Raw genomic sequence first — 24,919 nt, 5'->3', positions numbered from 1 at the left:
ATTGAGCACCTTTTCATGTCCTTTTTGGCCATCCATACACCTACCTTTGTTAAATGTTTATGTCTTTTGTGATTTTAAAAATTGAGTTGTATTTTTATTGTTGGATTGTATGCAGTCTTTATATATTCTGTCAAACATATATATTTAAATATTTTCTCCCAGTCTGTGACTTGCCTTTTTATTTTCTTAACAGTGTCTTTTGATGAGCAGAGTTTTCATTTTGATAAAGTCCAATTGATTACTTTTTTTATGGTTAATGCTTTCAGTGTTGTGTTTAAGAAATCTTTGCCAGTTCTGAAATTGCAAAGATATTCTGTTTTCTTCTGGAAGCTTGATAGTTTTAGCTTCTACATTTAGCACAGTGATTTTAAAAGCTTTTCTGTCCAGAAAACACTGCTAACATACACATTGGTAATATACAAAAGTGAGAACCAACGGCTAACTTCTTTATCTTAATTTTAAATCTTCTGTCTTCTCTTGAACTATTTGTTTATATTTCTAAACTCTGCTCAAACTGTTGTTGTTGTAAATGACAAGAAGGAATTAGTTTCTCCTCATTCCTAACACCAGGAGAAAATCCATTTTGTAGTCTTGCCCATCTGTTGAATGACTGTTTCCTGGTTTGTGAGCTGACTTCGAGAAGACGTCCTCTCCGGATTGGCCACAGTGCCCAGGGCAACACGCAGTACACTCGAATACAAGATGGATTCAACACAGTGCCTTAAAAAGTGTTGCGTCACTAGTTTGCCCACTTCGAGTAGCAGAATCTTGACTAAAATTGTCACTCAAAGACTCTTGGATCAGCTGTGTATCTTTAACAAATTTGTCTTAAAATTCAGAACCTTATGAAGTTTTATTGACTGAGAATGATGGCAGCGTACTATGGAATGTGTTTCGTAAACAGTGTGTGTTTGTGTGTTCACAATAAAACATACAGAATATTTATTCAGCAAGGTCTCCAGCCTTCCTCACTGACAAACTGTGAAAGCCATTGGAGAGTCTCAGGGAAATCGCTCTCTCTCTCGGGTGGATTTTTTTCCTTTCCCATCACACCAGTCCTGCATTGTCTTTGATCCTTTGCTCAGGATCACGCACTCGTTGGTGCAGGAACAATTGCTTCCTTCTGTTCAATCATTTAATACCAATTGCAGACAGCATTCTGGCTGTTCATGTGCAAGTGGTCAAAGCTCAGGTTTTTCACTTTTTTTTTTTTTTTTTACTCTTTACCAACCTCCTTTCTATCTCTCTAGCTAACCTTGTGCTAATCTTACAGAGCAGAAGGAGGATCCCTGTGTCTCCAGCACATCCCAGGCAATTCCTGGCACGGATTGTGTTTTTGGCCCCCAAAGAGAAGCTGGGTTCTTGAGCAATGCTGTAGCCTTCTGCTCGTTTCTTTAAACTGTGGCAGTGAGAAAGGTTACGTGCCTCGCTTTGGCCTTTGATCGAAGCTTCTGGATACTCCAGACTGAACGTCCTTTGAGAGAGTCCTTGGATTTTGGATTTTGACGTCCCTTTGATTCCATTGGGTTTGCCCTTCATTGTCCTCCAGTTAATTCCCTGAGTTCACAGCCTGCATAGACTAGTACGATTTGCCTAAAATCAGATAAAATTTTAATTAAAAGCATATTTCCTTACTTTCAAGAAATGGGGTTGACTTGATGTCAAATAATCAGCTGAACTAGGATTTTCACTTTTGAACAGTTATTTTGGCTTCTTACCAACAAGGCCTTTGTTGAAATGCTCACGACTTTAATTTATGCAAGTTAGTAATTCTCACTCCACGACTGCTTTAGTCTGAAAATATGGACATTTAATTATAACAAAGTCAGTAAATCCAATGGGTTTTGTGTATGAGAATTCCTGAGAAGACATTTAACCACCTAAAATATCATTAATTTTAAAACTAATTAGACTAAATAAGATTTGGCAAATTCCTACCCTAAAGACAAATCGTTCATATTTTTCTTAATTCGTTCGTGCACGTTGCCATGGAGACAGTGAAGTCAAAACACACCAGCTCGTGCATTGTTCAGCTCTGCACTTCCTACTATAGATTTGATTAAGTAATTCTGGCCTACTCATTTTGAGAATCTGAGAACATAGCATTGTTTTTTTAGTAAAAATATAGTCAGCATTCCTACATGATCAATCAGGCAATAAGAATTATATCTTACTTGAAATCTTTGCTCTTCCTAATGTGATAAAATGAGAGAGGCAAATCGCTTCCTTCATTTAGTTATTTTTGTGGTAAATGTAAAGCCTCTGATTCATTCCTCAGAGCAGCAGGGCTGGAGTCTGTAAAAAGACTGAAAAACTGTTTATTTGGTGAATGAGGCAGGTGTCGTTTTTGAGAAAGCACCAAATAAGGCGATTCTGGGACTCGTTTCCTTTGCAGATGCCTTGAATATTTTTCTCCATCTTCCTGCTTAAAGAATACTTAGAACAATGGGAAAATTCACCTCTTTCTCAGCGAGGCGTATTTGTGGTCTTGAAATTTTGCCTTTACAGGACCCATTCACAACGTATTCTCTCACAGGAATGTCGCTTCTATCCCCACTGGGCTCATCTAGAAGATCCACACGGCTATTATTTCTATATTCTGTTTCTTTGCTCTGAAGACTGGCAGAAGGCACATTCCTAATGCTTCAGTTTAATCCTTTCAAGAAGGACGGATGTTATCAGTGGCTAAAAAAGGTGGGTTCTACGTATGTGAGAATCCCTTCCCCAGCACTTTATGAGGACCCAGAAAGAGAAATGTCTTAGATTTGCTTTGTTTTGTTTTTTCTTTTTTGGTCCTTTTTTTTTTTTTTTAGGAAGATCAGCCCTGAGCTAACATCTGCCGCCAACCCTCCTCTTTTTGCTGAGGAAGACTGGCCCTGAGCTAACATCTGTGCCCATCTTCCTCTATTTTATATGTGGGGCGCCTGCCACAGCACGGCTTGCTAAGCGATGGGACACCCGGGATCGGAACTGGTGAACCCCAGGCTGCCAAAGTGGAACGTGTGAACGTAACCACTGAGCCACCGAGCCGGCCCCTGTTTTGTTTTCTTTTTTAAATGTATTGCCTGAATCCCTGAGAATAGTCAGCGACCATCCCATTCTGCCGTCCAGCCAACACCAGCAAAATAAAAGTGGTCCTTTTTAGAGAATCTCCATTTTCTTTGTACCCAAACACTCCCGTGAAATTTCGAAGGTGACCAATAGTAGCAACTCGGCTTCCTAGCAAGTGTTTTATTCAGTAATGGTCAAATCACTCAATAATTTCAGTTCTTGTACAAAAATGTTCCCACTGCAGCAAACAATGAAATTATTTCAGTGCAAGTACAGAACAGGCTAGCTCTTTAGGTTTTCCTATTTGATTCTACGTGGAAAATATTTCAATAATAATTCGATAATGTGTTTCTTTCCAATAATTAAAATATGAATATTTAACCATGTAATTACATTTCATCTCAGTAGAAAGATCATGTGTATAATTTCTACACTGATTCTTAGAGTACGGAACATTCTTTGCCATCTCAGAAATGCCTTTCACAGCATTAACTTGGAGCATCTACCAGATGTCCATGGCACACATCTAGGCCATAGTTACCCTATAAATACTGACTTTGAGAATGAGCTAATGGGAAAGGAGCTATGGCTTTGACTCTGCCCAATAAATGGTCTGTTGGAGAGCACAGAGATGGAGCGGGCTTCCTTCCTCATTTTTGCTGGTTTGGAGGGGAAGGTCAGGGGACCGTTTCTCTGCCTTCAGGAAGCCTCAGTCCTCCCCTTCAAGGAGAGCCGGGACAGATGGGCAGTGTGTTTGACAAGGAACCCCTGCATCCTTGCTTCAACGTCCTTCTTCTCTGCTTTAAAAGCAGTACTGTATTTTTTCAAGTGTTGGAACTGGCAGCTCTGCCGGTCACTGGCTACAGCTGAACAATCCCCCATTCAAATCAAGCCGCCCAAACCCAGATTCAGTGGAAAGTTGTGATGGAGCACACAGAGAGAGGCCTCTCAGCCCTCCACCGTGCGGAGGGTGAGGGTTATGTCAGGCGCCCCGAAGATTCCAGAGGGGAGAATTCAGTGGAGTTCTTATACAGCATCTATTATACCAGTTTCCCAAGGAGGATTTACGAACTGGGGAAAAAAAAAAGTTTACCTTAGTTGGCTTCCATTTGCTGGTGCCACCAGGGTCTGCGCCTCCCCAAATCTCCTTCAAGCGAGAGGCCTCCATCTCCCTCGCTTACTCTGAGGTGTCTTCAACCACGCCAGATTTTGTAGTCCTAACATTTCTAAGTAAACATCAGAATAAAATGTCCCTTTCAAAGGAGCCAATGCTGCACTAGAGAGAGGAGCTGAGGGAAGGTTTGAGACTTACAGCAAAGCAAGAAAAAAAGCAGAGCAAAAAGGGGAGATGCAGCCCCAGATCAGGTTCCTCTAGTACCTGAGATGTGGAGAGAAAAGCATCAGGGACAAATGGACCCCTCATCTCTTCAGGACTCCCTGGGCACTGGGCCTGAGCCAGGCCCCTCCTCACAGTCTTCTTGTGCCTAAGAAGCTGGATCACCCACTTCCTTTTCCCTTGAACCCCTCTTGAGGATTTTTGCCCCATACGAGACTATGGATGTTCCCTAGAAAATAACGACACGTAGAGCAAATTCTTCATTTCATAGATGACGAAACTGAAGGTCAGAGAGACCAAGTAATGTCTCCAAAGATGCACACTAATTAATGTCAGAGCTAAGGCTAGAATCCAATTTTATTGACTCCCACTCCAGCAGTCTTTGTTTCAACGTTGCCTTCTTATTTGATTTGACTGTATTTGCAGATGGGAAGTAAATTCAACCTCAGTTAACTCCTAGCCTTTGGGGGAGGTGAAATCCCAAGCAACGCACACAGGAGGGCTGGCAGACCCTGCCTGGAAGTCTCCCCGGGGTTGTGCTACATCCTAGTTGTTTGCCCCCAGGACAGGAGCGGATTGCATGTGACTAGAATATAATATAAATGTCTTGCACCAAATTAACTCTGCCCTTGCCCCAGCCTGTGTGGAGGCGGGAATTCAGAGAGACATGGATACGGCCCCTGCCTTCAAGGAGTTCACGGTCTTGTGGAGACACAGAGATGTAAAAAGTAATCCTACTCTAACGCAATGAGCCTCACAATAGAGATTTTAAACGTGTTCAGGAGGGAGCTTGATGATGGCTGGCAGGTGAATGGGACGGCTTACCAGGCCCTGTCAGTGGGACGGCCGGGTCTAGGAAGAGAGCCTGCACTGTGGCATCCAGTGTGCTGGATGAATGAACGTCAAGAAAGGAGAGAGGAAAGGTAAGTCGGGGCCACTTTCTTAGATTCTTGTGTGCTGTACTAAATAATTTAGATTTAGTCTGTGGGTGATAAAGGCTCAACATTGGTTAAAGCAGGGAATGATAGGAATTGGACTTCTCTCTTAGGAGACAGGGAGAAAGCGTGGCTGGAACCCTGGAACCCTGGAAGCACCAAACCCCACCTCCGTCATCAACGCCTCACACCAGCCCAGGGCCTTCAGCCTGAAGTCACCAACATTAGGGGACACTCCCAAGCCTAACTGGGTTCCAGATCACACCCTAGGGCTTCCCAGAAAAGCACGAGCCCCCTGTGAGTGCTGAATACCCGGTTTACCTGTGGGAAAGTCCAACTCCAGGACCACAGAGAAAAGCCCCTGACAAGTTGTCGGGAAAAGAGTCAGCAGGAGGGAGTCCCTGACATTTCAGAAATCCCTTTTCCCCCTCCCCTTTGTCCTTCCCAGGCTGTGTCATTAATTCCCAGACTGTCTCCATAGCAGAGTCCGAAGAACACCTCGGTATGCGTGTGGGAGAGTTCTCTGGCAGAGCCGGTGGGAGTCATAGGTATGTTTTGAGTCTGATACCCACGTAAATGCTGAGTGGTCGATGAAGCGCTTTCCCCAAAGGTTAAAAGTAATAAGACTTTCTTTGTGCCTTTGTGGTCTGACTTTTCACAGGCTATTATGAAGGTTGCGGGGAGAAGGGGTTTATCCATATAATTTGCATGTTAATGTTGGTTCTAAAAATATTCGCTGAGAAAGGAAAAAACACTTTAAAATATGCTTCAAGGGAACAACATTGCAATTCTTATGATCCTAGTGCCTAGCAGTCAGGAAAAAGACATCAACGCATTTCAAATTAATTTTATTTACTACAAGCTTTCAGTTATCAAGAGTTATATTTAGAGTTTCAGCAAAGCATCATCTTTATATGCTTATTAAACTCAGAAGAGATTAAGGGAGTTCAAGAAGAGATTCTTTCAAAATTTTCCATTCTTCTCCCCGCTCCCTCCACAAACACCTCTCGACACTTGCTGTGGGTCCCAGACTGTGCTGGATCCTGGGGCTCCTCATCTTGCAGCACCCCAACTTCTTATCAGAAGCTGAAAGAAGGTTAAGATGTGCTTATTGCCAAACCTTTTCATAACAAAAGAAAAGGAAACCATATTGCAGTGGTCAAATTCATAAGGAATTTTCCAACTTATGTGAATTGGGATATGAAATTTTTCTCCTAAAGGGGAAAACGGAAAATTCATCTTGAGGAAAATAGTGTGGGCAACTAGGAGTTTGGTCTCCCTCCTCTGAAACTTGTCTGAGAGGATGAGCCTCTTGGGCGTTTCTGTAGGGTGGTTTGAGAGAAACCGCTGTTACCTGCTGAATCACCCTCCCCACATCCTGGCCCCGCCTGCCTGCTCCCCGGGGGTGGGGGTGCCTGCCTTTGGAGTATTGGCCACACTTGCTCAGAGAAAGATGAGGTCACCACCTGCATGAGTTTCAGGGATGGCCAGAGAATGGCCTCCTCAGATACACTGGGTCCACCCTTGGGAAGTAGGAAGACTACTCTTTTCCTGTGTACTTAACCTAGCCCTTTAGGCAAATAATGAATATGACTTGGAGGCTCTTCACAGCTTTCTTCACAATTTCCATTCCCTTAATGTCTTGCGAAAAGAGAGCTTTTATGTCTCTCTCTCTATAAAACTCTGGGGGCGGGGAGTAGTGTTAACGCATGAAGCTTTAACAACAATAAAAAATACAGTGAGGGTGAAAACTGGTGGAAGACAGAGGTCAGGAAGTCTGGATTCTGGGTTCAGCTTTCACTTTCCTGTGTGACCTGAGAAACATCAACTGACCTCTGTGAAATGTCCTTCATCTTGGGGATGTTTCATTAATCCACCGGCATGTCCACAGTTGACATGTATAATGAAAAGAGAAGGATGACCTAAAATGTTTTTTCAATGGCAAATACAGAAATGGGCTGGAGAATACGCAGAGTTTGAGGGGAGCAGGGAGTCAGGTCAAGGACCAGTGTACGCAAGAAGAGTATGGACAATAAAAGAAGCCTTGAACATGGAACCAAAGGTGGGAAGCCCAACAGAGTTTTGCCCCAGTTTTATCCAGAAACACGATAAGCAATCTTCTTCTGTTGGATCAAAGCATGAGAAGAAAACACAGCACTTTTGGACAGAAAAGAATTTAAAAAAAAAGATGCACCAAAAATGGTATAACGGCATCTTTTTTGAAGCCACATTGGTACACACCTGCTCAAATAAATTGACTCTTCCGTCTTGGCAGTTTCGTCTAATGAGAACACATGCCCATCCAAAGTCCACACTAACCCATAGGGCCCTTTAGATAAAGATGTTTATGTATGTTGGATTAGCACCCCAAGAAGCACTGAGTAGTGATGAGCTTGTTTTCCTTCTTCCCTGTTTTGGAGCAATGGGCATTACTCTCCTCACCTGGGGTTCTGAGAAACATGCATGTGTCAAATATGACAGTGACAGATATTCAAATCAATAAACACTGATTGGACACGTTTTACGTTTTGAGCATCGCTGGGAGACACAAAGAAAAATAAGACATAGGCCCTGCCCTATGTCAGAAAGAGGCAGACGTGTAAACAAATAAATTACAACACAGCATCCCAAGCACCGGCAGACTCTAGGGCCGGGGCAGGCAGGAGGAGGAAGTGATCAACTCCCTCTGGGAAGGCTTCCCAGGGTGACAAAAGATGGGGGAGGGTCGAGGGTCTTACATAGGCTCTTGAATTATTTATAAAAGTGTTCGTTTTTAAAATGTAGGGAGGGGAGTGTTTCATGATCAAATAATTTAAACAGGCCCTTTACTACAAGATTTTCCTTTACTATTAGAAGTGTGATCTTTGGCAAGTTCCTTAGTCTCTCCATAGCCCCATTGCCTTACCTAAGGACTGGTGATAGTAAACACACCTTATATCATGATCGTGATAATTGTAAGATATATCTATATCCGTAGATAGAAACACGCACACACACACATACACACCCCTCTAATAAGTGGTAGCGCCTATGTCCACACCCCAGGAGGCACCAGTAACACAATAATTAGGGGTTGTGTGTGATTAAAAAAGCAGTACAAAAACAAAAGATGACAAAGGTTTTCCTGACAGTGAAGTAGTGTCTTGAATCCTCTTATTTCCCAGAGGGAAAAAGGAAATCAGCAGAGAGGAAAGAATATCTTTATAGCATACAGCAGTTGGAAAAGGCATGTTAATAAGTATGTGTTGAATGAATCCCAGATATTCTTCTTCAAGATCTAATTCAAAGATGAAATCAATAAGGGCCTCCATTTGTTTGGTAGGATTGGCAGGTGAATGGGGATAAACGACACTTTGCAGGGTTTTAGGTGCTGGGTATGATGGAAGCTATAAGAATAGGACAATTTATTTTTTATTTTGTAAGACCCTGATTGGAAAAATGAGAACTATTGACTGCACTTTCTAGAAATACTCTTGAGTAAACTAAAGATAAAATTCAACCAAATCTTTAGAAGTGAAATGTTGCTGGTTCTAAGAGGACAGCAAGGGCCTGCTCCAAACAAGAGATTTTAATATGATTAGCTTCCGTTTATTGAAAGCCTAACAGTTGGAGCAATGGCTTTGGGGTCAGATATGCCCAGGAGGTCAAACTCCAGCTTTCACTCCTATGGGTACATGATTTGGGACAATTTATTCTCTCTGCCTGTGCCCTCCTTTGTAAAATGGAAATAATAAAACCGACTTCACAAAAAATCATATGAGAGTTTAATAAGTTCACATGTGTAAAGCACACAGCATAGTACCTAGCACCCACAAAAATCTCAAAAATTAGCTAACAACAGGGGTGATCTTTGAAAAAATTACACTAACTAAAACAAATCAGTCACAAAAGGCTATATATTGTATGATTCCCATGATCTGAGATGTCCAGAATAAGGAAACCCGTAGAGACAGAAAGGAGTAGTTGTCAGAGACTGCGGGGAGATGGGAGTAGAAAGTGACTGCTAATGAGGACAGGGTTTCTTTTTCCGGTGACAAGAATGTTCTGGAATTAGGCAGTGGTGATGATTGCATAACAAAGTAGATGTATTAAAAATCATTGAATTTAAACATAAAAGTCGTGAATGTTATATAATGTGAATTATTTCTCAAGTAAAAAAATTTTGAGATGGGCCTTCAAAGATGAGTAGGGATAGGCCAGGCAAAGCTGGGGAAACGGGGGCACCTCAGCTGAGGGAACACCTAGGGTCAGAGTTCAAAAGCAATGACAAATAAGGTTTATTTAAAAAACGGTAAGAATCTAGTGAGGATAGAGCCCTATGGCTGGGCTATGCCAAGTGTGGTCAGTGGACTGCGAATCTTTTGTTACACTCTGTGACAATAAGGAAAGAAATCAAGGGTAGGCTGTAGAAACATTAGCAACTTGACATTGCATGGTCAGTGGCCTTCACCCCGTGGACAGGAAATAGACCAGGTGTGGTGGGTGGCATGTCACCCAAGCTGCATGCTAGTCCTGCACAGTAGGACCATGTATCTGACCTTGACAGGAAATGAAAACAGCTGGCTCTTCACTTTGTACAGTTTGAGAAGCCTTGTCATATGGGATACATTATAAGGAGTAACAAACTGGAGAAATAGGTGGGAAACAGAGGGTGAAGGGCCTTACAGGTAAAATAGTTTGGATCACCTCTGTGTCCAGAATTCTTCAAGTATTGTTGTGCCTAGTTATGCACCATAATTGTGACACTGTGGCACTTCTAAGTGTGGATTATCTCTTAGGAGTGGAGAAAACAGAGTAACTGGGCAATTGCAAAGGAAAGAAAATCTTCCAAAACAAAACAAAATAAAAACCCTTGGGAAACAAGTAAGGACATATCTACCCCATCTTGGAGTCAGCGAAAAGTAGATGGAACAATCAAAAGGGGTTGAAAGAGGCACATAACACACTAACCAACATTCAAAGGTTTGTTTTCATTTATTGAATAAGAGAAAGCAGAATAAGCCACCCCAGGAAGAGAAACTGCGTTGAGAGCTAGGCTGGTGGTAGAGAGACAAATTAGGCAGACGAAAGAGCAGGAGGAACTCTCACGGCTCACTCTCTCCCGCAAAGGAAAGAGCAGAGCCAGCCAGCTCCACGTGTGGGAAAACTCTCAAGCTCTCGGAAGAAGGGCCCTCTATTGATTCCAGACACTGCTATTCCTGCATGCAGGGGGCACGAAGAAAGGAGAGGAAACCGAGGTACTGACAGAAAAACCAGCTTCTACTTTCTCAAATGTCTCAGATGTCACTATGAAGCAACCGCGAGACTTCCCCTGTTGTCACATGTTGACTCATTCCTCCCCCCACCAAGGCCATTTATTTAATGTCAAGTTTCGTTAAAGTCGACTCGATGTTGTTTCAGAATCCGGGGCAGTGCTAATGTAAATGCTTGTTTGTCCAGGGTTGTGCAGAATGAAGGAAGTTCATGCTCTGCACAAGTAAAGCAATGTGTCATGTCATATTGCCAGAAGGTTGCATCATTTCTAAACTTTCCGGAAGACTGGATGGATGAGAGGTCATCTGTGTTTATTTTGTGAAGTTTGGCCTACCAGGAAATGTGTGGGTACAAGAGATATTTTAGGCCCCTGAGACTCACTTTAGACGCTTAATCCAGCAGCATGTGCTATAAGCTCCAGTCTAACTAAAGCTTTAGGAAGAGTGGCAAGTTGTGAAATATGCAAGGGTTTTTGGCTGCACTAACAGAGCCACGTATAAAATCCTATTGCCAAACAGTGACTAGAACCAGATGACAAAAACTGAAAACACACACCATGTACTGACTTTCTCTATAAAATACTCCTTACAACCTAATCCAGTGATATTCATTTCTAGAATTGCATAGTCACTCACCAATCCATACTAATTAAGGTTGTAAATTGACCCTGAAAGAAGATTTTTAAACGGCATTTTTCATGTCAGATTTTTTTAAGAATATATTGGAATTACTTCAACAATGAAGAAAAAATGTGTTAAGAAAGTGATTTGGGCATACAGGTTAACAGATGTGATCATTAATGGTGCCCCAGCCACCTCACTGAAGCCTGCTCATGGACATTTTACTTGTGGTCTTCACATCCTCTGTAATTCAGAAGATAGCAATATTTCTTCCCAAGAAGGACCTGCTTTTCTCTACTTTTTCACGTGGTTGTAGGGGGGCACTCACACACACACACACACCCCTCCAACACACACACACAAAGCAGAGGAGAAATCCAGAAATAGGAGATAATGATACTAACACACAGAGGAAGGCAATGCCAAGAGACGGAAACAGAGGCCAGCTCTATTCTTGGAATGCAGAGGAGGGAGCCAATATACCCCTATTGTTTAAGCCATTTGAGTTGAGTTTCTGTTACTTGCAACCAGAAGTGTATTAACACCAAAATCCAAGATTTTCACCTCCCTAGTAGACAGAACTCCTCATTGCACTATTCTGGGGTGGTGGAGAGGGCAGTCTGGAATAGTGCCATGGAAAATACTGTCTATGCAACGGTCATAGTGTCTATGTGATTGTCAACTCCTGTACAGAAGCTTCATGTGAGTGATGCCCCCCTGGAGACATGCAGTGTGATGAATGGAGGAGATCATAAACTCTCCCTGCCCTACCCATCAGCATAATGAGTTTCTCCACATCTAGTGCTGCTTAGGCTTGGGTAACCCAGCTTCTGCTAGAACTTCCTGCCTCGCTCTGCCATTCCCGCCATCACCACTCCCATTTTTCACGAAATGCCTCTAAGAGAAACTTCCTCCACTATCTCCTTTCCCTGGGTTCTCACAATGCAGGTCCCACCTTCTCCACAGAGAATCTTTTAGCTCAACCCCCACCTCGGGTTCAACAAAGCCACCTCTCACAGCAGATGGGGGCCAATTATTTCTACCTAATTCCTGGCTTCATAATCCTTGCCCCTGGAAACCCTCGTATTCCCCACTTTCCTAGAGACTACAAATTCACGTCTCAAAAATCAACCTCAAGTCATGCGTCCCTCAGTGTTTTCCAGTTCTCTGATGCAGTTTTCTCTTTGACCTGCCCTCTCCTTCCAGATCAGATTTGAAAATCCATCCTTCGTCTCTGCTCTTAATGTAATAGTAACCCAGAAATGCACCGTCTCTTTTTAAAAAATATTTTAAGTCTTGGAAGCAGTATTTATCAAAACTAGTGAGTGTCTTTACGTGTAGGAATTTGCAGCCAACCAAGCCTTAAATTCTTTTCTTACTGATCACAGATAAATCTTTCCGATTCACTGTACACACCCTCCAAGGGTCCTGATAATTTATCGTTAGAAGAGGAAGGGGCCTCCTCCCTTGAAGACACCCTTGATAAACACTCTTGATAAAAAACACAAGACAAACTTCATCGCCAAACCTCTGACCAAAAAACATAAAATAAAACAAAGCAACAAATGGACAATGACAACAACAATGAGTCGTTGTAAAGAAAGAGCCACCTCTTAAAGACTCACAGCGTAAGTGCAAAAGGAAGTGGATATGTGGGAAAGCAGTCTAGCTGTGTGTTGAACATTCTTCCGGGACCAAGGAGGAAACTCTCCTCACAGCATCTCAGCGCTTCTGCCTCCCACCTGTTCCGCATCAGTGGTTTGTCAAGTCATATCAGATCTATTTCCACACTAGTCATTCATTCATTCAACACATGTTTGTTGAGTCCCTGCTGTTAGCCAGGAACCACTATCAGCACCAGGGAGGCAGCAAAGAAAGGGAGGGCCAAGGTCTCTGTTCTGTGGAGTGTATCATCCAGTGAGGGAGAGAGACCATAACCACACGAATAGGTGAATGTGGTGGGTTCAAATGGTGACAGGTGCCGCAAAGACAGTAAAACAGAATCATTGGACATCGTGAGCCAACGTTTTATAAATTCCTGCGGCTACTGCCATACTTATGATCTTCATTCCTTCTTGGCTGGCTGATTATAATCACTTCCTACTGGTCTTCCCATTGCCTGCCTGCTGTCTGATGCATAGCCACTCGTGTTATTTCTCACCTCAAAAATCTCAAAATGTGCCACAGTGCCAGCCGCATGAAATACCAACCCTCACCCTGCCACTGAAGACACTCTGTTGTGATCCCAAGCCCCCTTCTAGGTCCATCTTCCACCTCGCCCCTTGCACATTCACTGTTCTGGCAAACTGGACAACTCATGGGGCCCAGATCCGCCACACGCTTCCTTGCTCCCTCCCTGTCCCGCAAACTCTCTTCAGTTCTGTCCGGCTCATCTCAGAAGTCATCTGCCCTTTGAAGCCCCTTCTGATGCTCTTCTTCCTTTCTCCCCCAAAGTACAAGTATAGCTTTTCCTTCTTTGGGCCCCAAAAGACTTTATTTGTATTTGGCTACTGGACTTTATCTTACACTACCTTATTTTAGAGTTACTGCTGCCCTATCTAATCACGCCTAGGAACCGGGACCGTGACTTCATAATTTCTGGATTCCTATTGCCTGTCACTTTGCTTGATAAACAAAGTGAAGATAGCTTCTTGATAATATTTATTATGATGATGATTTAGAATAAATTGAGTGGTTAACAATAACTTTTGATGATGTGAATTATTCCATCATGGCTGTACCTAAAGTCCCTCTAGATTGAAGTTAAGCTATACATTTTACTAAAAGTGAGTCTTATAACCCTTATTCTTAATGTGCAAAAATACTTTCATTGGGGGCTGGCCCCATGGCCGAGTGGTTAGGTTTGGGCACTCCACTTCAGTAGTCCAGGGTTCACTGGTTCAGATCCTGGGCGCAGACCTACACACCACTCATCAAGCCATGCTGTGGCAGCATCCCATATGGAAGAACTAGAATGACCTACAATTCAGATATACAACTATGTACTGGGGCTTTAGGGAGGAAACAAACAAAAAAGAGAAGGATTGGCAACAGATGTTAGCTCAGGGCCAATCTTCCTCAACAAAAAGCAGGAAAAAGCCCAACTCTCATTGGATTGTAACTCAAGCTAGGAAAAGAGCAGAAACTAATATTGTTGGGCACCAATCTGTGTCAGATAGTATGCTAGACACTGCGCATACGTCATCTCATCCAAGCAGGGAAACCACCTGCATGGCAAAAAGCAGGCATCTCAGCGTATAAATTTGCTTTTCAAAGTTCGGGACAATTTCATCTAACAAACTATAAATTTACCTGTTATTTTTTTCTATTGTCCATCTTTCCCTATCCCATTCCCCAAGTAGAGCAGACACTTATCTCTCTTTTTCTTCTTCTTCTTTTTTCCACTGCTGTATTCTCAGCACCTAGAATAACGGTGGGGAGCCAGAATAGGGACTCAAAAAACATTTAATGATCAGATGATTTTGACCTTAATATTTTCTTTTCCGATCCCTGCAAATTGTATCCTGACAGGTCTTGCCGTTGATCTCTGAGAACAAAATGACCGTTTCAAACATTGCATGTGAAGACCACATTCTCCCCTGCTGTAAATAAAACTCAAGCGTTTCTCCCAAGTGACCCCGCTTCACAGGTGTACATCCTGCAAACCAGAAACATCTGGGGTGGGGGGGGAGGACCTGCCATGTTCCAAACCCACAAAATGCTGTTTAAAAGACAACATGAGAGAAAGCTTTAGGAACAGCCAAAGCCTTTTGCAAAAAGAACTCCCTTGTGGAATGATGGAAAAATTTGGAACAGACGTCTCCCTGGGGCTGGAAGTGTTACTGGCCTCCAGGATCCTCTGAACCAGCAGCACTGCTTGACTGAGTGTGGGTTCCAAGCTGAGCCTGCCAAATCCAGGACTTCTCCTCCCCAGTTCTGAAGACAAACGGGAGAGAAATGAAGTCTGTTGGAGATCCGAGGTGCAAGGGAAAGGACGTGTGGCTACGACTAAGAGGAGTCATTTCTTTTAGTTTTTTGATCCCAGGCTGTTGTTTAGTTGGTGTTCCTTAAATTCTTGCATAATAGTGTTTCATTTACTTATGTGTGGGTGTTACTAGTAACTGTACACTCTTCTCTTCAATAAATAAGGCAGGTGGGACATTGTCATTAGAAAATATATTGATTTGCCTTTTTTTTAACTTGCAGGACAAATAAGAAACCTGTTTGTTTCAAGATACCCACCTAAATAAACATTAAAAATTCTAAACAGTAAATATTTCTTAGACTTCAGCCCAGGAAACTGCAGCATTTTTTAGAGTATTTTCTCCTCTTCCGTTTGAGTTTCTACTTCTTTTCTAGCTGAACTGAACAGAAAACAATAATTTATCGCATCCTGGCCCATCCTTTGCTTTTAATATTGTCTTTGAAATGGCAATACCAGGGCCAGCAGAGGAAACTCTAGGTGGCAGGGGCTTAGCCCTGCCAAAGAGATGACAGCTGAGGATAAAGGAGCATCCGCCTTCCTGGCCCCGACACTTGCAAGGAGGAAAATCTCTTTGATTCTTTATCCCCTTTAAATTCATCCTTTAGCTCCCTAATATTCCCATCACCTAAAGTTCAAATTCAACTAATATTTATGTCTCCATCATATGCCATTTATGTGATACATATTAATAGAGTGACTTTTCCTTTATTTAATAGCTATTTATTGAGCTCCTAACATGTACCCTGCACTATCTAGACTCTAGAGTTAAAACCACAGAGAAGAAAGGGTCTCTTCCTTAAAGTCTGAGGGTGGATAAACAATTAAAACGTGTTTGGTGCTATTATAGAGGCCAACACAGGGTAACATGATAGAAGACGGGAGGAACACGTAACTGTTACAAGAAGGCCACAGCAGGCATCATGAAAAAAGTGATGAATAGGAGTTAACCCACAAAGAAGGAAAGAACAGGGAGAAGCATGTGCAAAAGTCCAGAGGCAAGACACAGCAAGCACTTTACAGAGCTATGAATAGTTCAGCGTAGGGGAAGCATAAGTTGGGGGTGGCGGTAGTAAGACACAATGTGGGAGAGACCAGACCACGCAAAAGCTTTATATCCTCTGGACAAAAGGGAGTCAATGAAGAATTTTAAGCAGGGCTGAGGGAGCAGACATGATTAGAGGTCCAGAAAGAGTATTGTGGGTTTGATGTAAAGACTGGAAACCGAGAGACCTGTTGGGAGGCTATAGTGATAATTGGAAGAGAAAAGGTTACCTGAAGTCAGCTGGTGACGGTACAAATGGAGATGAGCGCTCGGAGCTGAGAAATGTTTGGGGGAGATAGAATGGTCAGGATCTGGCTCCTGATTGGGTGTAGGGGTCAGGGAGAAGGAAGAGTCAAAGATGCCCAGGAGAAGGAGCAGGTTTTAGTGGGGAAATGAAGCGAAGAACTCAACTGTGGCCTGACTGAGTGGAAATGCCTGTAGGACACCCAGGTGTAAACATCCAGAAGACTTTTTGAAATATAGGTTGGAAGCTCCAGAGAGACTTCTGGGCCACTGGCATGGTTTCAAGGGTCATTAGCATGTAAATATTCTTTGTCGCTGTGAGAATGGATGAGATCACCTAGGGAGAGTATGTAGTGAGAGGAGGGAAGAGAACCAAGTCAGAGACTCGAGGACACTGAGTTATAGAGAAAGGCAGAGGAAAGATTGTCAAAAAGGAGACTGAGAGGGGGCAGCCAGAGAACAAGGAGAAAAACAAGGAGAATGCAGTTGAATAGAAGGCAAGGGAAAAGCATGTTCCAGCAGAGAAGGGTGCGGAGGACAGTGTCAAATGCTGAGACGTCAAGTCAGATGAGAAATGAGAATGTTCACGAGACTTAGCAATAAGGAGGTGCCTTGTGACTTGGGTGAGAGCTGTTTCTGAGGAGAGGAGTGGGCAGAAACAGACTGAGTTGAGAGGGAGGGGAGGTGAGGAAGCTGCAGAGAATGTGAACGGTATTCCAAGAACTTGGGCCGTGAGGGAGAAGCGAGGGTAGGAGAAAAGTGCAGGCAGGGGAGGGAAGGGAAGAGTTGGAGGAAGCAATTTTTTTTTTTTTAATGAAAGAGACTTGAGGATATTTAAATGGGAAGGATCCAGTGAAAACGCTGATGTTGAAATTAGAAGAGGGAAGATAATTGGAGGGAAGTACCTGAGGCGGCCCATGGTGATGGGGCCGAGGTCCAAGTAGAGGGGTTAGTCTTAGAGGAAGGTGGGCACAGGTGTAGAGACAGGTGACATGGTGGCAGGGAAGGCAGGAAAGTGTGAGTATTCTTATCTGTGGCTTCTATTTGCGTGTGTGTGAAGTAACAGACAAGGTCATCTGAGCATCAGGGTGAGGTAGAAGCATGAAGAAGCGAAGTAGAAGGTTCGAGATGAATGGAGGAAAAGGCTTATAATAACCTCAGAGGCTGAAGGAACACGGGAGACTGGGAAGCAGCAGTTCCAGGGCAGTGCTGATGGCCCAGGCAATGTGGGAGTGAATTTGGAGGTCACCCTTCTGGAAAGTTGGGTGATTTTCTCCTGCAGTGCTCCCAAGCCCAGAGCACAAAGAAGGTAGACAACTAGACAACTGTGAGTGGAAGAGGTTTGCCTGAGAGTTTTGATAGAAAGACAAGTTGAGAATGTTGCAAGGGAAGTTCAGGAGTGAGCCAGGTTTCCAGGAAGTGAAGGCAGTTCAGAGAGAAGTGTGTGATCGCCTTCCAAAAGGAAAATGGAAACTTTCAGGAGGAGAGAAACAGTGGAGTTTGAGTCAGGGGAAAGGAAACCCAGAACAGAGCAGTGAAATGGGAGAAAGAAGTTGTCCCAAGAGAGTTACACCTTGGCCAGTGACCAGGGAAGGCAACAAGATAAAAGGAATGGTGGACTGAGCACAACCAAGTGCCTCCCCAAAATAAAGCCCAGCAGTCATCTCGTAGCAGGAAAAGCCAGGCTTCCGTGAAGGAGTAAAGCCAGGCTTGCACTGAGTGCCCTGTTGGGGGGATCCTGGCCTGTTCTGTAGACCTGTGGGGATAAGCTGCTTCCTGTGATTCTCCTGTTGGAAACTGCAGCAGCATCTGGGGACTGGGACACTCGAGTGTCTCCGGAAGGAGTGAGTCCACGAGTGGTTCAAGGGTGCCTCGCTCTCCTTATTGAGCTCTTGCCATGTGAGGTGAGTAGCATTACCGGCCATTTGCAGAGGAGGCTCACAGAGTCTAATAGCTCGCTCCAGGCCCTAGGCTAACAAATCGTAGGAGCCTGATTAAGTGTAAATTTTCTGACTCCAATTTCAAATTACAGTCCTCAATGTGATAGGACTATCAATCCCTTAGTCACCTCAAGCCATATAGGAAAATATGTTGCCAGTGCAACAGTTGTAATATTTTTAAAAATAGTAAACTGATGTATTTTTCTTCCAATTAACTTTCAAATTGTAGGTTCTTCTGACTCACATACTAGATGGGTCGTCAACTGGGGGTGAGTACTGCCCATCTTGGAAATGTTGCAGGGGGCCCCTTTGACGGTGAAGTGCTGCTGGCATTTAGTGAGTGAAGGTCGGGGTAGTAAACATCCGACAGTAACTGGGACAGTGCTACCCAGGCAAGAATCGTCCTGCCCCACGTGGCAGTGCTGCTCCCACTGAGGAACACTGGCGGAACAATGTCGTAACCACTCCGAGATGGCCAGCGTTGATCCCTATGTCCTGGTATTCACATGCTTGTCTTGTCCCTGCCACGTTGTACTAGGGTTGGTCTATGTGACTGGCAGAAGATGGTAGACGGGATAGTATGTCACTCTTGAGGAAGTTATAAAACATTGCAGCTCCTATCTTGGTCACTTTCTCTCGGGTCACTTGCCCTGGGGGAAGCCATGTCATGAGCAACCCTACGGAAAGGCCCACCAGTGAGGAGCTGGGGCCTCCTTCCAGCATGAGTGAGCTTGGAAACGAATCCTCTAGTCGGAGTCAAGTCTTCAGAGACTGTAGAGCTGAGTGACAGCTGGACTGCAACCCACCCAGCCAAGCTACTTTTGGATTCCTGACCCTTAGAAACTGTGTGAGAATATAAACTGTTGTTTTACGTTGCTAAGTTTTGGAGGTAATTTAGTTTATAGCAAGACTAGATTTGATAGCCAGACGCGATGCACTCAGTCCATAGAGCTCTGCCATCAGCCGTGGGAACAATAACCTAGGCTGCGACGTAAAGGAAGTTTGTTTCTACCTAAAGAGAAAGGGGAAGTGGGAGCTCTTTGGGGAGGAGGTGAGAAGATAAGGAAAGGAGAAGAAAAGGAAACATCCAGATATTTGGGTCCTACCTTCTGTTTCCAGGGCCACTCTAAGTAGTTGTGCAGTTCATTTACCGCACACAGGTATCTGGCCAATGAGCCAGATAGGGATGGATATCCAGGCCTTGTTCCACTCACCAAGCTGTGCACCCTGGCCCAGGGTATATCCACCTGACAGATGTCATTTTCTAATTTTCGCAAAGGACCTCTATGGGCTAGCAGCCTCCCTGTCCACTTTTGGATCAAAATAATGAGAAGTGGGCAGATGGAGACAATCAGATATGTTTGGAGGTTTTCCAGAGCAGGGGGCCTTTCCTAACTTCTCTGGATATACATTGTGACAATTTTAAATTCCTTACAGGGACCCCAGCTTTAACATGGCCCTGTCCAAGCTGATTGGAATTGGCTGAGGGACAGGTCCAAGAGGAGAGAAGGCCAGAGCAGTGCCCCCAGGGTCTCACATGGCTTCCATGTTGGAGAAGGGATCACATGGCCCTTGTGGGGGATGGCTGAGTGGAGAGCCAGTGTGCCTGCCACAGGGATGCTGAGGCATGGAATAAGAATGAACTTCCCCAACCAGGTCGGCTCTGGCTGCAACCAGATGATCTGTAGCACGAGCAGTAGCCTAGGTCTTGGCTGAATCAAGAGAATGACTACGAGATTTACAACCACAGATTTCAGCAGCAGATGTCAGCAGGGTTCCCTGTAACCAGGAGGGATAAGGGACATTGTCCTGGAGGCCATCAAGGGCCTATTTTAATCCAACAGCTCTAGGCTAGCTGGAGGACTAGCACTTCCTCTCCCAGCCCTGCCTCCAGGACTGTTAAGAGAAGAAGACCTGGGTGGGAGGAGGGTACCCAGAAACACTGAGTACTTACTTGAAATACGCAAAATAACCCAAAAGTCTGTTTTAAACTGAAAAATATTAAAATCTCTCTCACTGACAAGTTTGTGGTCCCTTATAGCTGCTCATGGAATAGACTAGAGAGCTATAGGAAATAGTTCATAGAGAAATTTGTTAAAGCTTTTTTTTGCACTTTCCAATTTATGATGTATTACATTTTTGCCCCCACCGAAACATCAGTGTAGTAATTACAGCAACTGCCTGATTCTTTTCCCCTTGAAATTAAAAAAAAAGGAAACACTAAATGCAAATACGCCATTCATTTGCCTTAAAATCAAATCCTCAGTGCTTTCAGTCACTCCAAAGCATATCATCTAAATGTCAATATGAGTGACGTTGGATATTCTAAATTTCAAATAACTTGACCATTGACTATTGCAGATCTTCAGAAAAATGATTGTTTCTTAATAAAATGTGGAAAATATTTCAAAGATGAATAAATGTACCTAAGGTGGTGGGAGCCGAGGCTCTAAGTGCCTTCAAAATTGTTTTACTCTCCATAGAAGAGTGAAAAAAGAAGGAGGAGGAAGAGGAAGGCAACTGGTGAGGAGAATCGCCCCACTTCTTAGCATTTATCTTCATTTTTATTTTGCCTCCTTATTTTTCATTTACATATTTTATTCTCCCACTTTATCTTAAAGCCAAGAAATAATCTTTCTCAAGCTGAAGTGAACAGACTGTCAAGATTTTCTAGTTGTTTTTGGTGGTGACTCTTTAGAAAAGGGGAGAGGCATTGTAGCAGGCCAACAAACTACCAAAGACAGATAAATCTAGAGAGACTCCCAAAGCTTGAAGAGTCCATCTTCCTACTGGACTTGGAGTCACAATATGAGGATGTGAACCCAGTTCTGCCCTTTACTTCCTTTGTGACCTTGTAGGAGTTCTTTAACTACTATGGATCTCAGCTTTCTCAATCAAAAGATGGAAATTATAACATTAATACTCCCTACCTCACTGAGTTGCTTTGAGAATTCAATGAGATAACATACATGAGACTCACCCTATTTGAGGGTAATGTCCCAAACCACCACTGATATAGCACAGAAGGGATTACAGGGCTATGCAGCTTACATGAAAAGCAAGAAGTAATTCTTCCTGCCTCCCTTCCCTGCCATCTACTTCCTCAGCAAAACAAAGAAAACTGAAGCTTCAGAGAATGAAGTTGCACAACCAGCCTCCAAATGGTGCACAAATTAGCACCAGGAGCTGTTCCCAGGGTTAACAAGTCAATACTAAGGACTCTCTGTCATCAGTAATAGAGCCCTGAAGCAAACACAGACATCCAGGGACAGGACAGAATACAGGCCAGACCCCCCTCTAGCTGAGGCTTATCAGCAGTTCCCCAATGAGGAGGAACTGAAGGGTGATAACAAAAGTTTGGTTAAAAACCTTATTACCTTTAGATCCTTGCAGCACGAAGTGTGACCCATGGACCAGCCACAGCAGCATTGCCTGGGAGCATGTTGGAAATGTAGCATCTCAAGGTCTGCCTCAAACATACTGAGCCGGAATGTGCATTTTAACAAGATCCCTGGGTGAATTGCACATCACAGTTTGAGAAGCACTGTTTTGGAGTTCATCGAACAGTCGCCTGTAAGATAAAGTATAGGTAGTTCTCAACGTGTGCTTCTGAGCGTTCATAAGAGTTCTAATTAGAGAACCCCTCTGGTGCTGTTACACAGAGAAACCTCATCAGGTGAACTCTACCTGGCCGTTACTGCCAAGACTTTGATGTGAAGATGAGCGAAAACAGATAAGCAGCTTCCTTTGGAGATTCACGTCTTAATGAATGTGTGTCCGTGTCTGGGGGATGCTGAACGCAACAAGAGCATCTGTTAAGTACCCTAGTAAGAATTTAGTATTCGCATATTGAGGATTCATCCAAAACTCACTTAGTGGACATGTACTACGGGCAGGGTTCTGTTCCTAGATGAGTATCCAAACCTAGAGTAAGTAAACTTTTTTCAACTTAAACTACAACTCCCCATAAATGTCAAGATCCACATCTAATTGAAAAGCTTTTAAATTAAGGAAATTTAAAGAATTTTACTCTTCTGTTATTAAAACTGCTAGAAAAACAAAATCTTCTTAGGAAAAATATAAGAAATCACAAAATATACACTTGAAATACACTTTCTGGTCAGTTCATGTGAACAATCTGGGATCAGGAAAGGAAGAAAAATACACAAAACAAGGAAGAGGCAGGGAGGCTCAAAGAAAGCAGCTGAAGGATGAGATGGTGAGAGATGACCAGAAGAGAGGAACAGAGAGATAGGGAAGAGCCAGGCAGACACAGGTGCAACGGTGTGAGGAATTAGGAAAACTAGAGCTTCTTCCGCCACACTTGATATTCCTTTGAGTTCACGATAAGAGAGCATTTCCTGTCACTTCCCTTTGTAAAAATCTCTACCACTAAACCATCCACGGCTGTTCTTAACAAATATTGTTGGCTCTAAAATTGAGGGGCTGCAGCAGCTCTTTTGGGCTTAGAGGTACTCAGGTATTACCTCCAATTGTAAGAGGACAACTAATTAATTGTCAACAGGATAATTTGTGGAGATCTAGTGTTTATTGTGCTCTGAAAGATCTGCCGTAAGGGCCTTGCCATCTAAGCATTAGTCATCAAAGCAATGACATAATTAAACTGGACCTGCATTACAACACAAGGCTAGCAGTCATCTATTCTTTTCTAAGGGACATTCAGGAATAGAGGTGACATCTCAGTAAATCAATATAAAATTGACAGGTAGGGTATTCAGAAATCTAAAATTTATTTTAATAAAGGGCCATATCAAGCCGCCTGAGGTGAAAAATAGTGGTACCCAGTGGTTTTATTACCCCGTGAGCATAAACAAAAAATCTTGCCTTTTTTGTCACTTTTAAGGTAGAAATTCTTATGGGCTAGAATCTTCTCAAGGCTTACAGTGCTCCCAGAATGAAGTGGCACATGGAAGATAGGTGAAGAAACAGATTTCAATCATTGCAACAATAACGTGCAAAAAAGTAAAGAGACTAGCGAATTCATAAATAGAGAGCAATGTGAGATTTTCCATCAAGTTATTCCAGAAATGCCAAATATCTTGCTCATGAAAAACCAAAAATTAAAATGTTGGTGGTCATGTTCACTACCACACAGAAAATGCAGAGTAAAAGGCTTTCACATTTCAAATAAAATACACAGAGGGGGAAACAGTATTCGTCTTGCTGAAGCTCTATGGGCAAAATTATTTGGTTGGTTGTAAAACAAAATATGCTATAGAGAACAGAAAACCTAGCTTTTAGGGAAATGGGACGCTTTTTAAAAGATGAACCTGTGATTCCACAACAATGACATAAAAGCTGAAGTGTTATTTCCTAATCCTTATCACATTTTAACCACTCAGAAACTAAAGTAATGGAAAAATTTTATTTGTATGTATAAAGTGACTATAAATTATCCATTCATTACAAAACATTTTGTCCCTTATCTATTTAGATACAATTATAGCCTTGCTCTCCAGCGTTTTAGAAAACAGGATGTTGGTTAATAAAAATTCCAGTTAAGTATTCATTTTCTCTGTTAGTCTCTCTCTAATTTTGTCCCTTATTCTTTCCTCCTAAACTGGGCAAAAGATATGTGTTCCAGTGATCTAACTTTTCCTTCCAAAAACTAGCAGGAACAATAAATAACCCTCTAACTGAAGTTTCCACTGTTTTTATAGTCTTCTGACATTGTCATTCAGTAGAAAGTTTTGTATGATGGACTATCAGCTGTGCTGAATCTAGATAAATTTTAATACTAGATAGCATTTGGCTGTAATTACACTTTTTTGAATATAGTGTATACATACGTATTTTATCCATGTGTGCTACATGGATATAATTTCTATTAGATTGTAAACTCTGTGAGAGTACTGACTGAGTCTGCCTTGTTCACTTCTGTACTCCCAGAACACAGCATAGTAAGCATATAGCATACAGTGAGCATGTGATACATTTATCCACTCATTGACTAATCTTTTTTGAGAACCTACCACGCCCCAGGCACTGTTTCTAGATGCTGGGGGCATAGGATTAAAGAAGAAAGAGGAAGAGAAAGTTTCTCCTCTTATGCTGTTACATTCTAGAAGAAATAACAAGCAAATAAATAGGTAAAACACATAGTGTATATTACGAGAAAAAATTAAGCTGCATAAGGAATGGAACGTGACAAGTCTGAGATGCTACCAGACATTGGGTGGTTATAGTAGAAGCTATGCCACCCAGATCCACTTCAGGGCAAGGCATTCATCCCCCCAGCTGCCATGAATGTTGGCTGCTGAGGGTTCAAAACTGAGTCCTCTCCAGGAACTGCTCTGGGCAGGAGGAAGCTGCCTCGCCCAAGGTTGTGCCCCTCTCTGGGGGCAGCCTGCATCCAACAACTGTTCATGCAGAGATGCAGATCTCTCTTGCCTCGACTGGAACAATTCTGAAGGTCCATCCCAGCTCCAGAGCTCCCTGTAGCATCAGCGGAGGCCTCTGTTGTAACTGCATCAACAGTTCAGCTTCTCTCACT

This window comes from Equus quagga, chromosome 4 (assembly GCF_021613505.1).
Source record: "Equus quagga isolate Etosha38 chromosome 4, UCLA_HA_Equagga_1.0, whole genome shotgun sequence".
In the NCBI taxonomy this organism is placed as follows: Eukaryota; Metazoa; Chordata; class Mammalia; order Perissodactyla; family Equidae; genus Equus; species Equus quagga.
This window is presented reverse-complemented; position numbering follows the sequence as displayed.